This window comes from Suncus etruscus, chromosome 10, assembly GCF_024139225.1.
Source record: "Suncus etruscus isolate mSunEtr1 chromosome 10, mSunEtr1.pri.cur, whole genome shotgun sequence".
NCBI classification, from domain to species: Eukaryota; Metazoa; Chordata; class Mammalia; order Eulipotyphla; family Soricidae; genus Suncus; species Suncus etruscus.
In genome coordinates this window covers 59,761,131-59,786,800 of record NC_064857.1, presented here as the reverse complement: position 1 = coordinate 59,786,800, position 25,670 = coordinate 59,761,131, and the positions used below count along the sequence as shown (strand labels likewise).

Here is a 25,670-nt window from a genome sequence, read left to right as displayed (position 1 = left end):
AAGACTCTTCTCTGTTTTTTTTTTTTTTGGTTGGTGTGTTTCCATAGGTGGGAGTGACCTCTCTGAAGACCATGAAGCTGGTTTTTCTGCCTCAGGTAGGAAGTCTTTTTAGCACACAACTGTGTGCATATAGAACCTTAAGAAAAATAATATTTGAATAGAGAATGTCATGTCATAAACCAGTCACTAGATCAAATGTTGGCTAAGTGTTGGATGGGTGAGAGTGTGGTTAAAACTTACAAATCAAGTGCTCGCTTCGGCAGCACATATACTAAAATTGGAATGATACAGAGAAGACTAGCATGGCCCCTGCACAAGGATGCCATGCAAATTTGTGAAGCATTCCATATTTTTTCTATTGTTCTAAAAAAAAACTTAGACATCAAGAACTCTCATTCCTGTTTCTATATCCTGTGAGAAATTTCTTATGCACTTGGAGAAGTTAATGATTCACATGAAAAAAAATACATGAGTGACTTTGGACTAGAAACTATATTGAAAGGTGGAGGCAAAGTCTTTCTATGGTCAAAATAATAGCCACAGTTTGGAGCATGCAAAGTCGCTGTCATCCTCAACCTCCTGGTAGAAGCTGTTGATCATGGCAATGAGCATTTTGAGCAGTACCAACACCATGGTAACATTGTAGATGCCATAGAGGACATGACCAATATTCTCAATGAAATTTTGATCATATTTGAGCATGACAGATGTGACTTCAAACAAGCGAAATATGGACCTAAAGAGAGTCTTAAAACTTTCTTCTATACTGTTAAAAGAACAGGTACACAAAGAAGTAAACAAGTAGGTTTCAGTCATAAAAGCAGCTTTAACTTTAACCCCAAGGTAATAAGAAAAAAGGATGACTCTCTGATCATAAAGGCAAGAAAAACCATGATGAATAGGACCATGAACTGAATATATCCTTCACAATTCTCCCGAGAGTGATCTGTAAGTGCCCGAATCTCTCCGTGGCAGAAAGGTTATAGGCGATCTGAGAGAAGCTGAGCACAACAGTGATGGCATCAAGGCCTTCAGATATTATGTGAATGTCACAAGGCAGCCACATATCTCTGGTGTATGTGAAATAATGGATATCTGGTAGAAGTGTAACCTCACTGAGGTCACTCTTCTGGACCAAGCTGTTCATGTAATGCTGTGCCTTGGTGGCCTGAAGAAAGGCAAGGAAACTGCCATGAAGACAGCGATGAAGATGGATAGCATCTTGAAGTCCGGCACATTCCATAGCTGCAGAGCTTGCGGAGTCCTTTCAGCCACAGCTCCTTGAACTTAGACTACATCATCCCCAGAACCAAACCATGATGAGCATTTCTGTCCACATAAACTGAGTGGATTTCTCCCTGAAGATCTATTTGGGTAATCCACGAGAGTCATTTTGGGCAAAGTGGTGATGCCCTTAAATTGGTCAGAGGTGTTGTACACACCAGGCCCAGGAAGATGATGAAGAAAGCAGCATGAGTCACAAACTTCATATAGGGCTTCACAGAATCTTCTCCAGTCTGCTGCATGGGGCAAACCAGTAGCCAATGGCCAAGAACGGGAATCCCAGTGCCACAACTAGCACCACCAGACACTTGATGGCCGCTGTTTGTTCCCTCAGGTCAGAGAGGTTCTCATACCAGATAGTCAGGAGATGCTGTTAGCAGTTGAGATTAGCCACAAACTTCTTGACTTCATACTTAATGTCTAACATGACTCTACTGAGTGATCCTTTCGCTTGTTCAGCTCCAAAGACTCCACTGAGTCCAGGCCCCCATTGAGAATCACTTCAACCACTTCAGAGTTCCGACACAGCTCCAGCATACCCACTATGAATATTTGCACTACATGGAGAGTTTCTGGTAGCTGTTCTTGAAATCCTTCTCAATGTTGGCCAGATTAGCCATCTTGTTGCTGAGCTCCAGGGCAGTGAACATGGTGTCTTCACTGGACAGAGAAAGGTAGGCAGGAATGGCCAGTTCCGTGTAGGCATTGATCCTGGAGTGCAAATGGCTGAACGTGTCAAGCCATTGAGGGTCTACACAGTCCCTACACTTGCAGAAGTAGTTGTGGGGCCACTTGATACTTGTCCCAGCCACTATGCATTGAGGCCACTGGCCCTTCTACGTACAGGTGGAGGGCACTAAGGGTTCTCACTTCTCTGCCCATCATGTCCGTGGTTCTGTCCCCTTTGGCTCCACAACATCCCTGGGTCTGCTGCCCTTGGCCCTGCACTTGGATGTCCCTGAATATCTCCCCTGAGCTCTCACCATTTCTGGTCAGCCCGACTGGGCCTTGCACTTTTTTAAGCCCTCTGGCAACCCCACACTGGCAGCTTCAGGCAAACAGCTGATGATATTTTGGTAATTTTAATAAAATTTTTGGTACTATGCTTTATTTAGCTGCTTGGACCTGTAGATTCACACCCCTACGTGGCACAATAATAATCCCTTTCAGTTCCACATTTAGTTGGAAAGAAGAAACTTTTGAAGACCCCAAGTTACTAATTTGTAAATTATCATGAATTTTATTTTTGTTCTTTTAAGGCAATTTTATCCTATTTTAAATACCTAAAAATAATGAGTATTCCTTTTTAAAATTTATGTTGCATTTGAAAAGAAGACTTATAGTTAAAACATTGAACCAAAATTAAATAAATTTAGAAGCTATGGTCTCTTATTGTGATTATAAATAATTCATGTTAAAATTGTATCTGAGAGATTAACAAAAATTTTAGATCATTATAAAATATAAATTCTCTTAAAAGATTTATCAAGATTTGTAATCCAGGGCCTGGAGAGATAGCACAGCAGCGTTTGCCTTGCAAGCAGCCGATCCAGGACCAAAGGTGGTTGGTTCAAATCCCGGTGTCCCATATGGTCCCCTGTGCCTGCCAGGAGCTATTTCTGAGCAGACAGCCAGGAGTAACCCCTGAGCAATGCTGGATGTGGCCCAAAAACCAAAAAAAAAAAAAAAAAAAAAGAAAGATTTGTAATCCAGAAGAATTACAAATTTCAAGGTATGTTCTCATCACACACATTGTTACTTTGCTTCTTTTTCCAATAACTTAGTACTTTATCCCAAATAGTTCTCTTTCTCTGTTTCATACATATCATTTTGCAGGTTTTAAGAATATATCTCAAGTCCCCAGATTGTAACACATTATAATATTTCTTAACAGCACACAAGGCAATATAAAGCCATAAAACATACGTAACTCCTTAAACATTACAGGAATAGTATTTTTTTTACAGTTCCATATACATGCATATTAGCTTAAGTTAACCTCAAATTTTAAGTGGGTTCTTTTTAAGGATTAGAGTCAAAGGAGCACAGTAAAAATGGTGTTAGAGTGGCAATTGTTGTTTGCATAGGCCCACCAAAATATGAGGGACATGGAAAGAAATAACCTTGGCCTAAATACAAAGAGACCCGACCCCTGAAGTTTCCTGGCACAAGACCAACTCTAGGCTCCTGGCAAGCTAGATCGTCCAATCCAAGACACTGTCTGTAGTGCCAACACACTTTTATTTTTCACACAGTCTCTGTTGTTGGTATCATGTTTTATCCTTCCATTGTACTTTACCTTGTCCTCTTTCTTTGCATCCTTGTTCTCATAATTAAAAATAAAAAATTAATAAAAAATAATTTATTTCTGCTTCAGTGTTTTAACTGATAGCTGAATTGCAAAATTTGGTAAATGCAAATAACCACAATAATTTGCACACAATTTTCTATTTTTAGATACCTTTAAAATTAAAATAAATTTTCTAATAGAAATATAGACCCAAATTTTTTTTAATTTTTTTTTATTTAAACACCTTGATTACATACATGATTGTGTTTGGGTTTCAGTCATAAAAGGAACACCACCCATCACCAGTGCAACATTCCCATCACCCAAGTCCCAAATCTCCCTCCTCCCCACCCAACCCCCGCCTGTACCCTAAACAGGCTCTACATTTCCCTCATACATTCTCAATATTAGGACAGTTCAAAATGTAGTTATTTCTCTACCTAAACTCATCACTCTTTGTGGTGAGCTTCCTGAGGTGAGCTGGAACTTCCAGCTCTTTTCTCTTTTGTGTCTGAAATTTATTATTGCAAGAATGTCTTTCATTTTTCTTAAAACCCATAGATGAGTGAGACCATTCTGCGTTTTTCTCTCTCTCTGACTTATTTCACTCAGCATAATAGATTCTGTGTACATCCATGTATAGGAAAATTTCATGACTTCATCCCTCCTGACAGCTGCATAATATTCCATTGTGTATAGGTACCACAGTTTCTTTAGCCATTCGTCTGTTGAAGGGCATCTTGGTTGTTTCCAGAGTCTTGCTATGGTAAATAGTGCTGCAATGAATATAGGTGTAAGGAAGGGATTTTTGTATTGTATTTTTGTGTTCTTAGGGTATATTCCTAGGAGTGGTATAGCTGGATCGTATGGGAGCTCGATTTCCAGTTTTTGGAGGAATCTCCATATTGCTTTCCATAAAGGTTGAACTAGACGGCATTCCCACCAGCAGTGGATAAGGGTTCCTTTCTCTCCACATCCCCGCCAGCACTGTTTGTTCTCATTCTTTGTGATGTGTGCCATTCTCTGTGGTGTGAGGTGGTATCTCATTGTTGTTTTGATTTGCATCTCTCTGATGATTAGTGATGTGGAGCATTTCTTCATGTGTCTTTTGGCCATTTGTATTTCTTCTTTGTCAAAGTGTCTGTTCATTTCTCCCCATTTTTTGATGGGATTAGATGTTTTTTTCTTGTAAATTTCTGTCAGTGCCTTGTATATTTTGGAGATTAGCCCTTTGTCTGATGGGTATTGGGTGAATAGATTCTCCCACTCAGTGGGTGGCTCTTGTATCCTGGGCACTATTTCCTTTGAGGTGCAGAAGCTTCTCAACTTAATATATTCCCATCTGTTAATCTCTGTTTTCACTTGCTTGGAGAGTGCAGTTTCCTCCTTGAAGATGCCTGAAGTCTCAATGTCCTGGAGAGTTTTGCCTATGTGTTGTTCTATATATCTTATGTTTTGGGGTCGGATATCGAGGTCTTTAATCCATTTGGATTTTACCTTGTACATGATGTTAGCTGGGGGTCTAAGTTCAATTTTTTGCAAGTGGCTAGCCAGTTGTGCCAACACCACTTGTTGAAGAGGCTTTCCTTGCTCCATTTAGGATTTCCTGCTCCTTTATCAAAAATTAGGTGATTGTATGTCTGGGGAACATTTTCTGAGTATTCAAGCCTATTCCACTGATCTGAGGGTCTGTCCTTATTCCAATACCATGCTGTTTTGATAACTATTGCTTTGTAGTAAAGTTTAAAGTTGGGGAAAGTAATTCCTCCCATATTCCTTTTCCCAATGATTGCTTTAGCTATTCTAGGGTGTTTATTGTTCCAAACAAATTTCAAAAGTGCCTGATCTACCTCTTTGAAGAATATCATAGGTATCTTTAGAGGGATAGCGTTGAATCTGTATAACGCCTTGGGTGTATTGCCATTTTGATGATGTTTATCCTGCCAATCCATGAGCAGGGTATGTGTTTCCATTTCCGCGTGTCCTCTCTTATTTCTTGGAGCAGAGTTTTATAGTTTTCTTTAATAGTTTCTTATAGTTTTCTTTAATAGTATTATAGTATTATAGTATATAGTATATATATATAGTATATAGTATATAGTATATAGTATATATAGTATATAGTATATATAGTATTATTGAATTTAAACTGACAAAAGTTTTTCTTTACTGATATTCTGTTGTCTATGACCTCACTCCAAAATTCCTAAGGGGCGAGGTGGTGGTTTCCTTCATCTGTTTTAAAGCATTTAATTTTATTTGAGAAAGTGGCGATTGTTACACCTAGACAGGTTTTCCCAGACGCCAAGATATTAATGGTACATGAGGGGCAGTGGCCTTTAGTATTGGGGTGGACATGGCCACCACCGTTAGGTGTTTTGAAGACAGAAGCCCCCTTCAATTGCCCCAGTATATCCTGTCCCAAGAGATTAGAGGATAACTTTCTGGCTATGCGGGGTTATTAAAACTCCTAAATTTTTGTTTGAATCTTTCCATATTAACCACTTAATGGTTTCAAGAGAGAGTATACCTCCCCCTACTCCTGATACCCCCAGCCTAGTAGGCTGGGGGACCCTACTTTAAGGGTAAAGGGCCCTTCTCGGCAGCCCTTTTATTCCCTTGGGGTGATGGGGCAGAGGGATGCCTAGATTTAGTTTAAACGCTTTCCCATCCTTATTAAACTTAGATTTACATTCAGCCTGCCAGTGATACCTGTTTTTGTATGGCAGGCATAAGGTGGAGAGAGCTTTTCAGTCGCACCTTCCATCTTGTTAATTAGGGCACTTACAATATTTTAAAAATTATCTTGCAACCTTTTTTATCCACCCAATTTTGAGGAATTTCTAAAACCAGAGAAATTAATTTTATATTTTCAGTAGAAATTTTAAAAAGCCCATTTTCCTCCTAGCTAGTCAGTTTATCTATAAGCATAGACTATGATTTCCCTAGGCAATTTCTCTCTCTCTCTCTCCTCTCTCTCTCTCTCTCTTTCTCTGTCAGATAACAGATTCTAAGACTGCTTAGTTTTTTAAAAAAAGACATCTATTTTATTTTCAGTCATTTTTAACTATTTGAATTAATTGATTTAATAAAATCCTTAGTTTCAAAGTTTCCTAACGTGGAACCCTGAAGCCAGCACTTCTCTCTGACTGTCTTCTGAGCTGTGCTGCATCCTCAGCCTGATTTCATCTTATGTGTGGCTTCATCTGTGGATGGTTAGCCTTCCTTGGAGGTGAGTTGATCCACACAGAAAGGGAGGAGCTGGGCACATCATTTAGCCAATGAATACTGCCACAACACGTAGAAAAACTCACAATACAAGTGTGACTAAGGGGAAAAACAAAGGACAGCACTAGGCATAGAGAATAAAGATGGCAACTCTGATGACTGAAAAATGGCCAACCAACTAGTCAGTCTCTCTAATATTGAGTTTAGAGAAGAAATATGGAAGATGCTCACAGAACTCAAAGAAAGCATAGATCAAGTTGAACAGAACACTAATAAGAACCAAGAGAATATCAAGACAGAAATCAGAAATCTCCAAACTGGAATAACAGGTCAAATAACAGTTCTGAAAAATGCAGTAGACAAATTGAACGACAAAATAGATAATCTCTCCATTAGGGTAACAGCAGCTGACGATAGAATTAGTGCACTGGAAGATGAGATGCATAACAACTCCATACAGAGGGAGAGATTGGAAAAAAGCTTTAAAGAAAATGATCAAACAATGGAAAAATTACTCAAAGAATGTGAACAGATGAAAATAGAAGTCTATGATAAGCTCAACAGAAACAACTTAAGAATTACTCGAGTCCCAAGGACCCAGGAAGAAAATTTCCAGGAAGAATTTTAATGGTCAAGAACATCATTAAAGAGAAACTACCAGAGCTAAAAAATACATGTGACCAAATCCTGCCACTAAAAATGAGAACCTGGAAGAAATGGATAAATCTTGGACTCTTATAGTCTTCCATGGTTGAATGAAGAGGATGTAGCATATCTAAACACCCCCATCACTATTGAACAAATTAAAACTGTAATCAAGTATCTGCCCAAACAAAAGCCCAGAACCAGATGGATTCACTAATGAATTTTTCCAAACCTTTCAAGAGGAACTACTACCAATCCTGGCAAGACTCATGAAATCAAAAAACGGGAACATTTCCAAATAGCTTTTATGAAGCCAACATCACCTTGATCCCCAAACCAGACAGAGATGCTACCAAAAAAGAAAATTACAGACCAATATCCCTGATGAACACAGATGCAAAGATCCTCAACAAAATTCTGGCAAATAGGATTCAAGGCTTCATCAAGAAGATCATTTATTTGATCAAGTAGGTTTCATTCTAGTCATGCAAGGCAGGTTTAACATCCATAAATCTATCAACATAATACAACATCAACAACAAGAAAAATAAAAATCACTTGATCATATCAATAGACTCAGAGAAAGCATGTGATAAGGTCCAACACCCATTCTTGATCCAAACTCTCAGCAAAATGGGAATGGAAGGAATCTTTTTCAATATAGTTAAGGCATCTACCACAAGCCAGTGGCAAATATTGTCCACAATGGAGATAAACTAAAGGCTTTTCCTCTAAAATCTTGCACAAAACAAGTTTGTCCTCTCTCACCACTCCTATTCAACATAGCACTGGAAGTACTTGCTATAGCAATTAGGCAAGAAAAAGATATCAAGGGAATCCAGATAGGAAAGGAAGAAGTCAAGCTCTCACTGTGTGCAGATGACATAATACTCTACTTAGAAAACCCTAAACAATCTACCAGAAAGCTTCTAGAAACAATAAACTCATATAGCAATGTGGCAGGTTACAAAATTAATACACACAAATCAATGGCCTTTCTATACACCAATAATAATAGCGAAGAAATGGACATTAAGAAAAAATCCCATTCAAAATAGTGCCACACAAACTCAAATATCTTGGAATCAACTTGACTAAAAATGTGAAGGACCTATACAAAGAAAACTACAAAACTCTGCTCCAAGAAATAAGAGAGGACACACGGAAATGGAAACATATACCCTGCTCATGGATTGACAGGATTAACACCATTAAAATGGCAATTCTCCCCAAAGCATTGTACAGATTTAATGCGATCCCTCTAAAGATACCCATGACATTCTTCAAAGAAGTAGATCAAACCCTTTTGAAATTTATTTGGAACAATAAACACCATAGAATAGCTAAAGCAATCATTGGGGAATAGAATATGAGAGGAATTACTTTCTCCAACTTTAAACTTTACTACAAAGCAATATTTATCAAAATAGTATAGTATTGGAATAGATACAGGCCCTCAGATCAATGGAATGGGCTTGAATACTCAGAGAATATTCCCCAGACATAAAATCACCTAATTTTTGATAAAGGATCAAGAAATCTGAAATGGAGCAAAGAAAGTGTCTTCAACAAGTGGTGTTGGCACAACTGAGTAGCCACTTGCAAAAAATTGAACTCAGATCCCCAGCTAACATCATGTACGAAGGTAAAATACAAATGGATTAAAGACCTCAATATCAGACCTGATATCATAAGTTATATAGAATAACACGTAGACAAAACACTCCAGACATTAAGACTAAAGGCATCTTCAAGTAGGAAACTGCACTCTCCAAACAAGTGAAAGCAGAGATTAACAGATGGGAATATATTAAGCTGAGAAGCTTCTGCACCTCAAAGGAAATAGTGCACAGGATACAAAGCCACCAACTGAATGGGAGAAACTATTCACCAAATACCCATCAGATAAGGGACTAATATTAAAAATATACAAGGCACTGAAAGAATTTTACAAGAAGAAAAACATGTAATTCCATCAAAAAATGGGGAGCAGAAATAGACACTTTGACAAATATGAAATACAAATGACAAAAAGGCACATGAAAAAATCTCCGCATCAATAATCATCAGGGAGATGCAAATCAAAACAACTATGAGGTATCACCTCACACCACAGAGATTGGCACACATCACAAAAAATGAGAACAAGCTGTGTTGGCGGGATGTGGAGTGAAAGGAACTCTTATCCACTGTTGGTGGGAATGCTGTCTAGTCCAACCTTTATAGAAAGTGATATGTAGATTCCTCCAAAAACTGGAAATTGAGCTCCCTTATGATCCAGCTATTCCACTCCTAGGAATATACCCTAGGAACACAAAAATAAAATACAAAAATCCCTTACACCTATTGCAGCAATATTTACCATATCAAGACTCTGGAAACAACCAAGATGCCCTTCAACAGATGAATGGCTAAAGAAACTGTGGTACATATACACAATGGAATATTATGCAGCTGTCAGGAGAGATGAAGTCATAAAATTTTCCTATATATGATGTACATGGAATCTATTATGCTGAGTGAAATAAGTCAGAGAGAGAAAGACCCAGAATTATCTGACTAATCTATGGTATTTTAAAAAAGTGAAAGTCATTCTTGCAATAATTTTCAGAGACAAAAGAGAGGAGGGCTAAAAGTTTCAGCTCACCCCATGAAGCTCACCACAAAGAGGGATTAGTTTAGTTAGAGAAATAACTACATAGTGACCTATCCTAAAAATGAGAATGTATGAGGGAAATAGAAAGCCTGTCTAGAGTACAGGCAGGGGTGGGGTGGGGAGGAGGGAGATTTGGAACACTTGTGATGGGAATGTTACACTGGTGATGGGTGGTGTTCTTTACATGACTGAAACCCAAACACAATCATGTATGTAATCAAGGTGTTTAAATAAAATATAAAAAAAAAAGAAATTAAAAAATAATCAAAGTTTTGTAACGGAAAAGTTGCCCACACCTTGCATTTTGGGTCCTGCAGACAGGTTTCATTCACTTGGGGTTTCCTCAATTTTAATAATGATTCTATCTGCCCCAGAATCCAATAGCAAAGAAAATAATTTGCCCTCCCTCATGTTGAAAGATTCCCTAGGGGGGACAGTGGCCACTGGATATACCACTAGAGGGCCACTCTTGACTGAAATTACAGTCGTGGTATCATTTCCACTTTCAAAAACATCTTGAGCTCTCTGGTCCTTACTATCTTTATTTGGAGAACCTGTGCCCAAGAAATATTCAAACTGCTTCAATGAAGAGGAATATTACAGAATGAGAGGCAAGAGATTTTTAGGATTAGAGGCACAGCTGAGGAGAAATTAATGAACAGATAGCCAGAAAAGGAGAGACAGGAAAATAAAGCAGATAAGCAATGAGATAGAGAAAGAAGAAAAATGCAACAGCCATAAATTCGACTATATATATACATATATATATGTATATATCTATATCTATATCTATATCTATATATCTATATATCTATATATCTATATCTATATATCTATATCTATATCTATATCTATCTATCTATCTATCTATCTATCTATCTATCTATCTATCTATCTATCTATCTATCTATTGAACTGCATGAGTTGCAGGGTTCTATCCCTCCCCTGAAAAACACGGGTTATTTGAGCCCATATATATATATATAATTTACCTTGATCTGCAATGAGTTAGCGGCAGCTGGGAGAGTTCCCTTGTCCCGGAAGCATTCAGGGGTCCTGAAAAAGCCTTGCTGGGGACCAGAATATAGGATTCTGGCACCAGGTCCCCTGATGAGGCCGATGCAATGGTGGGTAAGGGTCTCTTTCAGCCCATGGCCTCAAGGCTGGACTCGGGAAAGAGGAAAGTTGTTAGCCACAGACCACTCACAGAGAAGCATTGTAAGAGCAATGTACTACTTTTATTGAAGGTAGGGACAAGGCTTAAGTGTAAAATTTAGGCAGGAAACAGAATGTGGGTAATACAGTTTAGACATTACAGCAACAAGATGGTAGCAGAGATAGTCACAAGGTACCCATTGCATCATTAATTTGGATGGTATGCAAAGATATCAGTTACAATGCCCATGGCATCATTAAATAAGGAAGCATGTAAAGATAGCACAGCAATGCCCATGGCAACATTAAATCAGGGAGTATGTAAAGATAGTGGTTGCAATGCTTGTGGCACTATTAGCCTAGACAGGTTGTTTGACCTGGATGACTTTCTCCTGCACTCATAACAGCAGGGACACAAGTCTCTAAACAGAGACTTTTTTTATATTCAAGGCCAGCTTGCAGAAATCTGATTTCTTGGCCTCTCTCCCCACATTTTATGAACATCCATGCCCATAAAAATCACAGATTCAGAGTTGATTCAGTAATGTACTATGGGAAAATTCATTGTATTCGAAAGCAAGACAAACTTGAGGTATGCTTTCCAAGAAAGGATTTGGCCATTAGGGAGAGAAAAAGGGATACTTCACATAAGGAGGGGTGACTAATATTTGGGAGTAAAAAGTATACGTTTCTTGGTATCTGTCCACGGTTAAGTTGGAAGCTTGGTGAAAGCCCACAAACTCCCATTCTTTTTATTTATTTTGGCTTTGGGGCCACACCTGGCAATGCTCAGTGGTTACTCCTGGCTCTGTGCTCAGAAGTAGCTCCTGGAAAGTTTGGAGGATTATATGGGATGCCAGGAATAGAACCAGAGTCCATCCAGTGTGGTTTGCATACTAGACAGATGCCCTACCACTGTGCTATTGCTTCACCCCCCAAACTCCATTCTTGAAGCCATGCACAGGGATGAGGCATCAGGAGATAATATTTGAATTATTATCAGGGCCTAGCATAGATCATCTGCTTCTCTTCACTTCAAGGGATTTTCTTTAAACTGTGTTGGTGACTCATGAGACTAGTTTCTTTCAAGGCCGCTGAGCTCCCCAGGAACTTAGAACCCCCACACCATGTTGGAAGATTCCTATTATTTGAGGGAGGCACATTGCATAGTAGAGGGCAATGGATGAATTAGGAGTGAATGTTAATTGAGACACAAGGGACAGTTTGTTGTCCAGTGTCGTTATCAAACGGTATCAGTATTTTTTGTTTTCAGGACTCCAGCATCTCCTCTGTTTATTATGTAGCAGGATCTTGGGTACCCTGGTTTCCTTTGCTGGGAAGAAAACATAGGAGAGAAAAAGAAGTAGGTTAGAGCTCTTCACATGACCAGGACATTTCTCCCTGGGCACAGAATTGAAATAGCATCTTAAGAATGAAATGGGAGATAGGAAGAAGATACAGGCAGAAGACAGAGTCTGGGAAAAGACTAAGGAAGAAACACTTGGGTGCTTCTGAAACTGACCTCTTCTCTGACCCAGGCTGCTTCTGGACTGGGCATCCTTGATCAAGTCCTTTTTCTTCCCTATCAAGGAGCAGCAAAGCATTCAAGCTTTCTTTCAAGATGAACAAAGACCTATTGTGCCTCTGGTTACTCTGAATTTTGTTCCTTTCCAGCTTTGATCATTGTGATAAAGTCTCTGTGTTGAAATTAGTAGGAGCAGGATATAAATAATGTGCACAAACCAACATGAGAATTGTGACAAAGATATTTGACTACTGATCATTACTCTTTCAACTGCTGACCATGAGTATCTGTGTCATTTATTTTGACATCTGATGGGAACAAAGATGGGGTGCTCTGTGCATGAAATTGCCATGTAGCAAATCCCACAGAACCAAATTACTATCTCCTGGAGCTCCTGCATCTGCCCAACCAATGAGAAGAGCTGTGGAAAAATGCTGCAACCTCTTCCAGCTGGACAAGTGGCCCCCAGCAGATGCCCTCACTTCTGTTCCTCTGAGTGGAATTTGTGTCCTGGACTTGAGATAAGCCCCTTGCCAGGCAGTGTTCCCTACAGGACAGCCTTAACCTGAAGGTACATTTTCAAATCTATTGACTAGGACAAGAACTAATTCCCTATCAGCCAAAACCACCATCATTAGCACAAGCTAGACCCTGCCTGATACTCATCAATTCATGGCAACATTTGGTGCAATATATTTACTCTATAAATGGGAATTTGAATTCTTGTATTCCCACTTATCTTTATGGATGTGACGTTTTTACACCTACCAAGGAGGAAGCAGAAGAGGGAGGAAAAAAGGCTCCGATAAAATTTACTCAGCAAAAAGTCTGAGAGGGTCATTGCCCACATCTCCAAATTTAGAAAGCAGTGTGACTCAGACTATTTGGAAAAAAATCTTAAAATTAATAAGCATAGCCTGCAGTTATTTATAAAATATGCAGCCCCCAAACCATGAATTCTCAGCCTGAGGACTATTCCTAAAAATCAAGGAAATAAAATGCAGTGAAAACTTGAGCGTGGTTAGGACAGCAGGTAGGGCACTTTTTTGGCAAAAGTCTGACCATGGTTGACTCTCGGCACCTTATATGGCCCTCCCAGCCCTGTGAGTAGTTATCCCAGAGTGTAGAACCAGGGATCTGGCTGAATACCACTGAGTACGACACTCCAACCAACCAACCAACCAACAAAAAGAAAATAAAAGCTCATTCTGATAGATTTGAAACTGAAAGAGCTGCAGAAAGTAATACGAAGAAGTGCGTGAGTAAAAAAAATACTTCAAGATAGTTAGAGCTATTATGAAAAGCCCACAGTCAACATTATCCTTAATGGTGAAAAACTTGAAGCATTTCCACTAAACTCAGGAACTAGGCAAGGCTGTCCACTCTCTCCACTCTTATTCAATATAATCTTAGAAGTCCTAGCAACAGCAATCCGACAAGAGACAGGTATCAAAGGAATACAAATTGGGAAAGAGGAACTCAAACTATCTCTTTTTGCAGATGATATGATGATATACATCGAAAACCCTAAAGAGCCCACAGTAAAGCTTCTAGAAATAATTAACCAATACAGCAAAGTGGCTGACTACAAAGTCAATATACAAAATACAGTAGCATTTCTCTACACAAATAATGAAGTTTAGGAGAGAGAGATCAAAAATACAACTTCATTTAAAATAGTATCAAAAAATATAAGATACCTAGGAATCAACCTTACAAGGGAAGTGAAGGACCTATATATACCAGGGAAACTTCAAAACACTCCAGAAAAAAATTGAAGAGGATCTAAGGAAATGGAAGAACTTCTTATGCTCATGAGTAGGTAGAATCAACATAGTCAAAATGACTATCCTACCAAAACTACTATATAGATTTATTGCAATCCCAATCCAAATTCAGACACCATTCTCTAAAGAATTAGAACAATCAATCATAAAATTCATCTGGAACCACAAAAGACCCAGGATAGCCAAACGTATACTAAAAAACAAAAAGCTGGGTGGCATCTCTTTATCTAACCTGAAGCTATACTATAAAGCCATAGTGATCAAAACAGCATGGTATTGGTACAAGGACAAAGCCTCAGACAGTGGGTTATAACAGAATTTCAGACATAACCCCCCAGATATATAGTCAACTAATATTTGACAAAAGAGCCAAGAACTTTAAATGGAACAAAGAAAGTCTTTTCAACAAATGGTGTTGGAACAACTGGACAACCACACGTAAGAAATTCAAAATTGACCCATACCTCACTCCTTATACAAAAATCAACTTAAATCGATCAAAGACCTTGAAATTAGACCCAAATCTATACAGTTTATTGAGAATAAAATAGGTAGAACACTCGAAGACCTATATATCAAAAAGGTCTTCGAGGTATGGAGCACCAATGGCAAGAACTTTAGCATCAAACATAAACAAATGGGACTACATCAAACTAAAAAGCTTCTCATGGCAAAAGAAACCCAACTTAACACAAGAAGACAGTTAACTGACTGGGAAAAATTTTTTTTCACCCAACATATCAGATAAAGGGCTGATATCCAGAATATACAAAACACTCAGAAAGCTGAGCCCCCCAAAACCAAAAAAGACATAAAAATGGGAAGACGAAATGAATAAACACTTCTCTGAGGAAGACCGAAAGATGGCCAACGAACACATGAAAACATGCTCACCTTCACTCATCATCAGAGAAATCAAAATCAAAACAACAATGAGGTACCACTTTACACTATTGAGAATGGCTCACATCAAAAATAATGGGAACAGCCTCTGTTGGTGGTGATGTGGTATGAAAGGCACCCTCATTCACTTCTGGTAGGAATGCCCCCTAGTCCAAACCCTATGGAGGTCAGTCTGGAGAGTGCTCAAGAACTCAGAATTGAGCTGCCATTTGACCCAGCAATTGCTCTCCTAGGTATCTACTCTCAAGTCAGAAGGACATTCATCCCAAAGTATGTGTGCACTCCACTTTTTATCGCAGCACTCAGCATAATAGCCAAGTCTTGAAACCAGTCTCCATGTCCAACAACAGATGAGTAGATCATTAAGATGTGGTATCTTTACACAATGAAATACTACATGGCAGTCAGAAATGATACAATCATGGACTTTGCAGCAACGTGGATGGACCTAGAACATATTATGTTAAACAAAGTAAGCCAGAAAACAAAAGATAAACACAGAATGATAGCACTATTTTGAAGCACCAAAACATACACCTTACATACAACTAATACTCAACAATCAAATAACAGGGTTTAACAGTGTAGAAACTCCAAACACTGTAACAGTCAACATACACTGGGAGCAGTGCCCAAAATACATGAAAGAAGAACACAAACTCTTGACTACACATTATACCACAAAGAAACCAGCAACACCAGAAACAGCAGTATAGAGAGAACAGGTATGTAATCAGTCTTCTACTACAAAGGCCCATAATAATCCCTTAGGGATCTTATACAGGATTACAGGTAAAGAATACCACAGGAAATCACTGACTCCAATGGAAATATCTCATAACAATATGTTTTAATTCCTTAATCTTACTATATTTAAAATAACCTCTCAGCTTTTCTGTCCACAGGCATTCTTGGATACAAAGGTGGACAAACTAAGATGGCACTTTGGGGCCCAGTCACACGAGATAGCATACCCAGCTTGCACTACGAGAATGCCCTGAGAAAACTCTTTAACATACACTTTATCTCTAGGTTATACCATCTTTTAGGGCTTGAAACATTTGACCAGCCAGAACACCGAAGTAACAACTGTGACCTATAGACTCATTCTACAGTACCTACTCATCGAACACATTCAAGCAAACTAGCATTCCCTTGCCCTTTCCTCCTCTCTTCTCACTACTTTCTTTTTCTTTTCTTCTTTCTTTCTTCTTTTTTACTTTATAATGTATTTTCTCTTTTCTTCTTTCCTGCCCCTTCCATATACTTTCCCTTTCTCCCCTTTGGAAATCTGACTATCCTTTCACTCCTCAATTCCATCCAGATTTCCCACCTTATTAAAACTCTTCACCCTCAGTTCTTAATCTATTAGGCATCAAGACTGACCTCCTACCCTGACGAACCAGTACCCAGCACCCAACTGAAGGGACACCCAGTTAAACCCACACCTCATCCCTGGCAAGTAAAGGCAACCAACTCCCCTGCTGACTCAAGCTGCACAGCCCTCCTTACGAACTCTACTTAGCATGACTGTTACTTAAAACCAGACTTAGCTCTAAAAGTATACCCAAAGCAAGAACTCTTCCCAAGACCTCCCTGCCACAAAACTTTTGCCAACCTCAAGAAGTTCAGGGTGTGTGATGAAAAGGCGCCCGGGAACCCACACACCACAAGAAAATCCCAAAAGACAATGGGGAAACCTATACTTCTATCATAAGTATAAGTCCTGTATTGCACTCTTTACCTGCTTTCCCCCAAATGTAAGATAGTCTATAGCATCATTTTGTTCCTTTAATTACTTTGTCACTTCATTTTTTTTAAATCTTTGAGGAAAATGGGAACAACTTAACCTAAGAGTAGGTTATCCTACCCCTCCAGCTGATGATAAGACAAAATCAGAATATTTATAACCCTTTGGTCTCTCCAAAAGCCAAGATCGTGTTTTTTTTTTTTTTTTGGTTTTTTTTTTTTGGTTTTTGGGCCACACCTGGTAACGCTCCTGGCTATGTGCTCAGGGGTTACTCCTGGCTATGTGCTCAGAAATTGCTCCTGGCTTGGGGGACCATATGGGACACCGGGGAATCGAACCGCGGTCCGTCCAAGGCTAGCACAGGCAAGGCAGGCACCTTACCTTTAGCGCCACCGCCCGGCCCCCAAGATCGTGTTTTACAGATGACTGGCTGATAGAACCACAAAGAAAGGCTTCATCATAAGTTCCACCCCTTGACCTGTGCAGATACTGAGATATCTATATACAGAGATTTGATTTTATCACCCAGGACGGAGCAGAAGTCTTCCAAACACCACAAAAGCATCAAGGGGAGAGTAAACGAACCTAAACGGAGTCTATAGTTAATCCCATGAATATAATCCAAGGGTGGAGAAATCCTGTATCTCTTAGGCCAAGGGAATTCCTTTCCGAATGACCCCAATATTTACTGTGCCTGTGCAGAAGGGAAAAAAAGGAAAAAAGAAAAAAGCACAAAACAATTTTTTTATCTATCTAGATTTTGTCAATTTCTTTGTTTTGGTATGGTTATTAAAGTTGTTGTCTCCATTTATATTTATTTTTTTTCTTCTGTTCTTTTCTTTCTTTAGGTGCTCTGCCATGCTTTTTATCTCAAGACCATGGCTTTTATGCAGTGCTTATCTTTATTGTTGGAGTGCTCACTGGATATTTTATTTGACACTTCTTTGTGTACTGTTGGGGTGTTTCACCTTCTTTCTCCCCTTCGTCTCTCAAACCAATGATGAGAGTCTAGAAGGTCTCCGCCCATTTTCGGCTATTTGATTTTTACCCCAGTTTATCATTTTTCTCTTCTTCAAACAAAACCACATAATTTGAACTATCTAGTCCCGCCTCCCAAGTAGAGGAGGAAACAAGGGAGGTACCAAGACCAAAACAGGTGTAGGACCACTAAGTAGTAAGCTAGGCTCAGAGGGAACCACGTGTTCTAGCAGCCCCGGGGGTGAGGGAGGAGCAAATAGGAGGAAGATGGGAACGGAGGCGTAGGGAGTATAATTCAGTGATGGGAATTCCCCTGATATTATGTTAATATGTACCTAAAATATTATTATAAACAATATGTAAGCCACTATGATAAAAATAAAAATTATATAAAAAATAAAAAAATACTAATTTCATGTGTTCAAGGCAGACAGATGAAAGAGCCATTTAGTGAAAGAACAATCTCATGTAAAATATCTGATGTTATACAAATTAGAAACAGGATTTTACCATTGGGCAATTATTGGTAAATTCCAATGTAAAGTGTTTATTTTCTAAATAAGAAGAGCTTTTTTTATTGGACATTTGCACTAAAAATCAGTTTATATTTGTGAAAAAAAGAAGTGAGGTCATGTTTGTATTGTTTTCCACAAGCTTTGGATGAAAATAGCACAAGAATTGTTGAATGACTTCCATTCTCTAGTACGTAGCATGTTTTACATACAGAGAATGTTTAATTAATTTACTGAGTAAATTTTAATGCTATTGCTCTTTGGCAGATGTTTTGACAAAACTGCCTTCCTCATTATAAAGACTCTACTTGTGAAAAGAAGTCAACCATAGCAAATGGACTTATTGAATTAACCAGCTCACCAATTATAGAGTAGAAAATTATTCATCCTCATATAATTTGATCAGGAAGAATCATTTATCTTTAGCAACTGTGTAAAATGAGATATTATGCTGTGGATAGCTGCAATAAAAAGTGACTATAGTTAGAAAACTTTTAAAATGTATTTGAATGCTGAATTATTGCCTGTTTTTCATACTACTTTATTATAAAAAAAGGTTAGTATTCGAGTAATTGCTCCACTGAGCCCTCTTCTTTCACCAATTCTAAGGCATCAGTCAGTTGTTTAAATGCAAAATATCTCTGTTATTATCATTGGCTGTGCAATTTCATGGATCCCTCATACTTACATTTCAATGTTTATAAATTAATGAATTCAGTGTCAATTCATTTCCTAATAAAACCAACATAATTTAATTGGAACCACTTCTGTATTATCATTATTATAGGTATATATGAGAGGCACTGTAGCACAGCATTTGTAAAGGTTGAGTTGACACTTAACATTTCTTCTGCATAATGCTTTGCTCAGCATTAATATTACTTCCCATTCTATTTATAGGTCTTTGTATCTTATCTTAAAGACCATGCTTTATGTAGGTGAAGATTTCTTTTCCATTACAGCTAGCCAAATGAATCTAAATAGGCTTATCAACTAAAATGGATATGCCAATTAACCAAAAAAGAGAGTTTTAAGCTCTCATTTGGGGCTACATAGATGAATTTTTCTTATATGCTCTTTCAAGTAGAGTGCAGGCCTTTAACTAAAAGTTATTTAGCTGCATTAAAATATATAAAGTATATGTAGGAATGTTGATGTATAAATTAGGGTAAAATAGTAGTATGAAAGTTACAGCAATAATAACTATCTGATAGTGCCATTAAAAAGATAACACACACTTAATATCATAAAATGTCTTTAACATTTCTTTTCTGTTACATTGGAATTTATATAAGTGGTAATTCTAGAGAGGAAAAGTGTCAATCTAATTTGTTTAAAATGGACAAATGAGAGAAAAATTTGATGGAAATATTTGTTGTCTTCTATTAGGTATATGAAAATTAATTAGATCTCTTTTGTTATTTGGAAAGTTATTGCAATAATTCTATACAAAGTCTTCTTCAGAATGGGGTATCTTTAGTTAGCTGGTGATCTTTCTGTCCTTGAAAAATCTACTAAATACAGAGTTCCTTAGAAGAGATTTTTTTCAGAATATAAAGTTTAGAAGAGATATATTTAATGCCAAAAATGCTTTGTATTTTGCCTTTAAAGTATTTTCAAGAATGTTATAAATAAATGTGAATGGATAAACACATTTTATGAATTCATATAATCTCTGTAAAATAACACCTGAATTTAAAAAATTGCATAATTCAATACAAAATCACATTTCAGTCATTAGGAAAAAAATTGCTGAAGTTTTCCATTGAAAGTTATTTTCTATCTTGACTCACTATTAGAAATTTTGCTGTCTTATGAACACATTGTGTATTATTTCACATTCAGTGTAGCATAAATTCAGAAATTTGACTGTTTTCATAGTGAGAGTCAAACACAACTAGGAAACTTTCCCACATTTTTATTTTAAATCAGTGTAAAATGTAAGAATTCCCTTTTCTACAAGTAGGGCCTTGAGTTTACAAAGTTTGTGCTTCAGCCCTTCGTACTGTCTTTTGGGGTTAAGAAACTTGATGAAAATGAACACAATCTATAAAGTCTCAGAATCCCAGTTACTTCTTGGCACACATTTTGTCCATCCATCCTCAGCTGCTGGGAAACTAGAAGTGCTGGCATATCTAACAACATTGGATGCTGCCTACCTTCTCATAGATTCTCTCAGCTGATTCAGCTAAGGTTATGACCTCATGAACAAGGATACCAGGGATGTGAGAAGGAAAATAAATTCATCCATTAGAAAGTGCTGAATTATTAACTAGATCTAATAAATATGCTGAGATCAATATAATCTCTGCCTGGGATAACATTTAGAAAGGTAATACAATTATACCCAGCTTTCTGAATGTATGAAATAAATACATGCTGATTTATTTGAAAAAAAAAGTTTCAAGAAGTTAAATAAATTTGCTTCCAGTACTAAGACATTGGAAGGGATCACACTGGATAAGAACTTGGTGCTGAAAGGAGGTAAAGTGATATGCCTGACACCCATTTGGTAACATTATTACAAACCATTGTGCCTAAAAGGAAAAAAGGAGAGAAAGAAGGAAAGGTAGGGTGTGGGAGAAGGAGAGAAGTCTGTCTTGGAGACAATCTGGAGTGAATGGGACAGGATGGAAACTGGGGACATTGGTGGTAAGGAATGTACAGTGGAAGGGATGGGTGTTGAACATTGGCATGAATGAAACCATCAACATATTTGTAACAGTAGATCATAGTAATTCAATTAAAAAACTTTAAAAAAATAAAGAAAAAATAAAAAAAGAAGTGTCTTATTAGAATGAATTAAGCTGCTCAGGGAGAGAATACTTATCTACAAGTTCTTTGGAGCACATTATTATGAGTTTCAGTGACATATATACAATATACATTTAAATGAAGCATATATACAAATAGCCAAGTTGCTCTTTCTCCTCCCCAAATTGACAAACTTGTTTTCATTGTAACCTCTGTAGATACCTGTCTTATTTTTTTTTTTTTATGGTTTTTGGGTCACACCCGGCAGCACTCAGGGGTTACTCAGAAAATACTCCTGGCAGGCTCTGGAGGACCATACGGGATGCCGAGATTTGAACCATCGTCCATCCTGGATTAGCTGCTTGCAAGGCAAATGCCCTACCACTGATACCTGTTCTATAAATTGCTACATGACAATCTGCTTCTCTGCTCGATTTCCTTAAAATATTAGATCAACTATATTATGAACCATTTATTCACAAAGTACATAAGTAGAGAGGTCGTTGGATTTCCACAATCCACAACAACAAATGAAGATTTTTCCATTACAATTATACCCCAAATGATTCTTATTTTATATTACTACATAGGAATTTCATACCATATCTTGTAAATAGAATATTTGCTATGTATTGGAGAGCTCTTGCCATTCTGCTCAAGAATCTAGGAGCCTTGCATGGACAAACTTGGCCTAACAGTGTGGGTCTGAAAAGTCAGTTCTTGCCCCAGTGGTAATTATGTTGAGATTGTGGTCACAGGATACTGAGAAAGAACTTGGGACCTATTGGATATGCAAGATATGTTCTCCATCCTTTTGAGCATTCTCCCTGGCCCCATCAGACTCCTTACAGAGTTCTGCTCTTAAAGAATATTCAATTTAGTTTCTTGAATAATTAAGAAATTTAAGAGAGATGTATGCCCTCATCAGGTAGCATTATACTTACATATCCACAATTATGGTTCATATAATATTTAGCAGTTTCTTATAAAGAACAATGACTACAATTATTATTCAGACACTTGTTATTTCTACTTACAACTAGAGTAATTCATGTAATGGTCTAATGTGTTCTGTAAACTAAGTAAAAATAATGAACTTCTAGTAGATAAGAGTGAACAGCAAAATAAATAGTTGGCAAGGCATAGGAGTCCTGAAAATGACACCCGTTCTTTGGCACTCATTTAATTTCACAGTGTAAATGGCATTTCCTTTCCAACATCATTTTACTAATAGATGTCTAGCGAGTGTGGTATTTGACATTTGACCAACATTGCATAGTAAAAGCTTTTTCTCCACAGACAAGTGGTTCCACATAAATAAATTACCAGGAGGCTTTTGTGCATCTTAGAACTCTATGGGATATTGGCCATGAAGGGTGATGTTTTAGGGATTTTACGTAGAGGATTTGGGGGAAGGTCACTTTTGGTTTTGTGCATCTAATAATCTTGTTAGACTCATTAATCTCAAAAATTGGACATTTCCCCTCAGAGGTTGTGACTATGATAATGACCGCTGTTCTTCCCATGATGCTTTTTTGCTTAACTTCTCCCTAGCTCCTCACATCCCTGGTTACCCAACCCAGGTGTCCAGGATCCTGCCACCTCACATGGACCCCAGTTTCTCATCTCCTATATAAGCGTTGTTAGAATTGAATAAATTGTACCTGTGACCTATTTATTCCTGATTATCAGATAGGAATGTCCTCAGTCCTGGACTTACTGGAAGGAAGAAAATTAACCCTGGCTGGCACACTAGGTTGGCTCACCACTCAGTTTCAGAAAAAAGCCTGAATCTTGAGTTTTTCCAGTCTCCAGTGCCATTACTGAATCTCCATGCATCTGGGGACAGGAAACCTGGGCCAACTGGATGGCAAGGAGACTACAGTCTGAATACCCTCAACGGAGTTTAGTCAGTGCCATGGGTCATCTTTTCCACCCCAGCCTGCCCTCAGCATCTGCCTGGGTAAAGGGCCACCAGAAAGGTGGGGGGAGAGGGGGAGGAGAGAACACTAGTCCTTAGGCCCTCCCATCAAATGAAAGTGGGGATATGCATGGTTCTCCCCAGCAGCTTTCCTTCCTTTTCATCAGTCCTTATTTTCTAGTGCCCACACAAAAATTGTATGTAGTTTACCATGATACCATAATGCTCATAACTTTAGTTTGCTTTTAGGAATGGAAAAAGGTTGCTTAAGACCAAGTAAACAATAAATTCATGGTTTATACCTCCTATACAGGGCTCTGTACCATATCACTTAGTTTTCTAGAAGGTTCTATACACAACCTAATCCATGAAGCCTTTCCCCAGTTTACCCTCACCAACCAGTAATGGTCCAGAAAATGGAAAACCTTTACAGTAGACTGCCGGCTGTAATTTATTTTTATTTTGTAAAGTTTGTCTATTTATTTTTAAGTAAAAGCATTCTGTCCCATTTCATTTGGGTCAGCTTTTCAATTGTAACCCATGGACCGATCCTTAGAGTCTGTTGATATACATATGAGTGTATATGTTCACCATACTAATGTCTAATATTTGTCTGTAATAAATATAATATTAATTGCATGGTATAGACTTCCCATACAGTAGTCATTACCATATTACTTGGTTTTTTTAGACTTGAAAATTATGATAGTTTTTAAGAATGTTCTATACACAACCTAAACTATGAAGCCTTTCTTCAGTTAAATTCGCCCTCATCAACTCTGATTGGCCTTAAAAAAGAAAACCTTTACATCAGACATGCCAGCTTTACTTTTTTCTTTTGTTGTCTTTTTTCTTTTTCTCTTTTTAAGTGTTCTTTCCCATAACACCTGGGTCAGCTTTTCAAATGTAATCCACAGATTGATCCTCTGGGTCTGCTGATGTATGCTCATGAGTGTATGTGTTTATCATACCTATGCCAGTCTAATGCCCATCTGTAATAGATATAATGTCTATATATAGTATAGTACAGTATTTATATATAGTTGTATATTGTTCTCTGCTCTATCATTGATAACCCCTTCTTCCCACCTTTGCTTATCACTTTACAAATCCATTTCTAGCCCTCCATGTTTCCCCAAATTTAAGCTTCTTACCCTCAGTCCTTAACTCCTCACAAAGCAGAAAATTTTCTCCACCCCAGCCAGATGTCAACTCGCTCCCCAAATGAAAAGACAGATTCTCAGTATCAGAAGAAACCGACATCCTGTGGCTATTGATTTGCTCTCAGCAGCCCCTCTTCCTTTACCCACCTTCACCATGGGCTTTTGCTTGTTACCATATTCGGCTGCTGAGAAGTTCCCCACTTGAAGACATTTCCTGATATGTAACTGCTGGGGGCCATTTTCCTTAGACTCCACAAAGTCAAATCACAGGTTAAAGCTGAGCTCCAGAATTTACCCCTCCTCCGACTATTTCAAATGACTTAAAGGGGATAAAGTCTCCTTTGAATATCTTTTTAGATACATTCCTTTAATAGGCATAGTGACTTGGCTTAGACTTCAGAAGATCAGGCATTGACCATTAACCTCTGAACCAGGGATACTATCTATGGTAGCATCATAATTTCCTACACCATCACCAGGAACAAAAATTCTACCAAAGAAGGCCCTACTACAGCCATGTTACTGACTTACTCCAAAGAGGGTTCTGATGACACCCTGACAACCTGGCAACAGCAACAGTCTGCTTTTAGATCAGGAGTCTCTGCAATGCTACCTAATGGTAAGACAAACCAGATGACACTAAGAGTCACCCAGACTCCGACATAGGATCTGTGCAGAAACCAGGATCTATAACTACAGAAACCTGACAGTAACAACTGTGATGGTGACTATGGGATCAGTCAACCTAGTATGCCTAGGGCCTGGAGTTGGAATTATGCCAGAATACTTCATGGGTAAAGTCCCCCTGTTTTTAGGCCAAAGGTTTTTCCTTTTGATTTCTCTCATATTTTTCTTTGCCTATGCAAACAAACAACTGCCATCCATAAGCATCTCTTTTCAGTGTATCTCCTAGCTTTAAAAAAAGGAGCTTACTAAACCTTCTGCTATTGTATTAATTACTTTATTGGTAATACAATAATTTTCACAAATATACTTGCTAATGAAATTTTTCATCTTTTTGTCCATATAATTTTTTCTTTTTTGTATTTCTTAGATTTTCTATTTCATTTATATTCTTTTAATAACTTCACTTTAGCTAAAACAAATGTATTATGATCA

The 25,670-nt window shown here is 38.0% G+C and overlaps 1 non-coding gene and 1 pseudogene across 1 annotated transcript; one reads left to right on the top strand and one right to left on the bottom strand.

The window, feature by feature from the left end:
- Positions 1-247: 247 nt before the first annotated feature.
- LOC126021483 (U6 spliceosomal RNA) lies at positions 248-354 on the top strand. Its single transcript, XR_007499996.1, has one exon. It is a non-coding gene; the product is annotated as a U6 spliceosomal RNA (small nuclear RNA).
- A 71-nt stretch (positions 355-425) lies between these two features.
- LOC126020206 (short transient receptor potential channel 3-like) lies at positions 426-24,651 on the bottom strand (annotated as a pseudogene).
- Between the last annotated feature and the right edge of the window lie 1,019 nt (positions 24,652-25,670).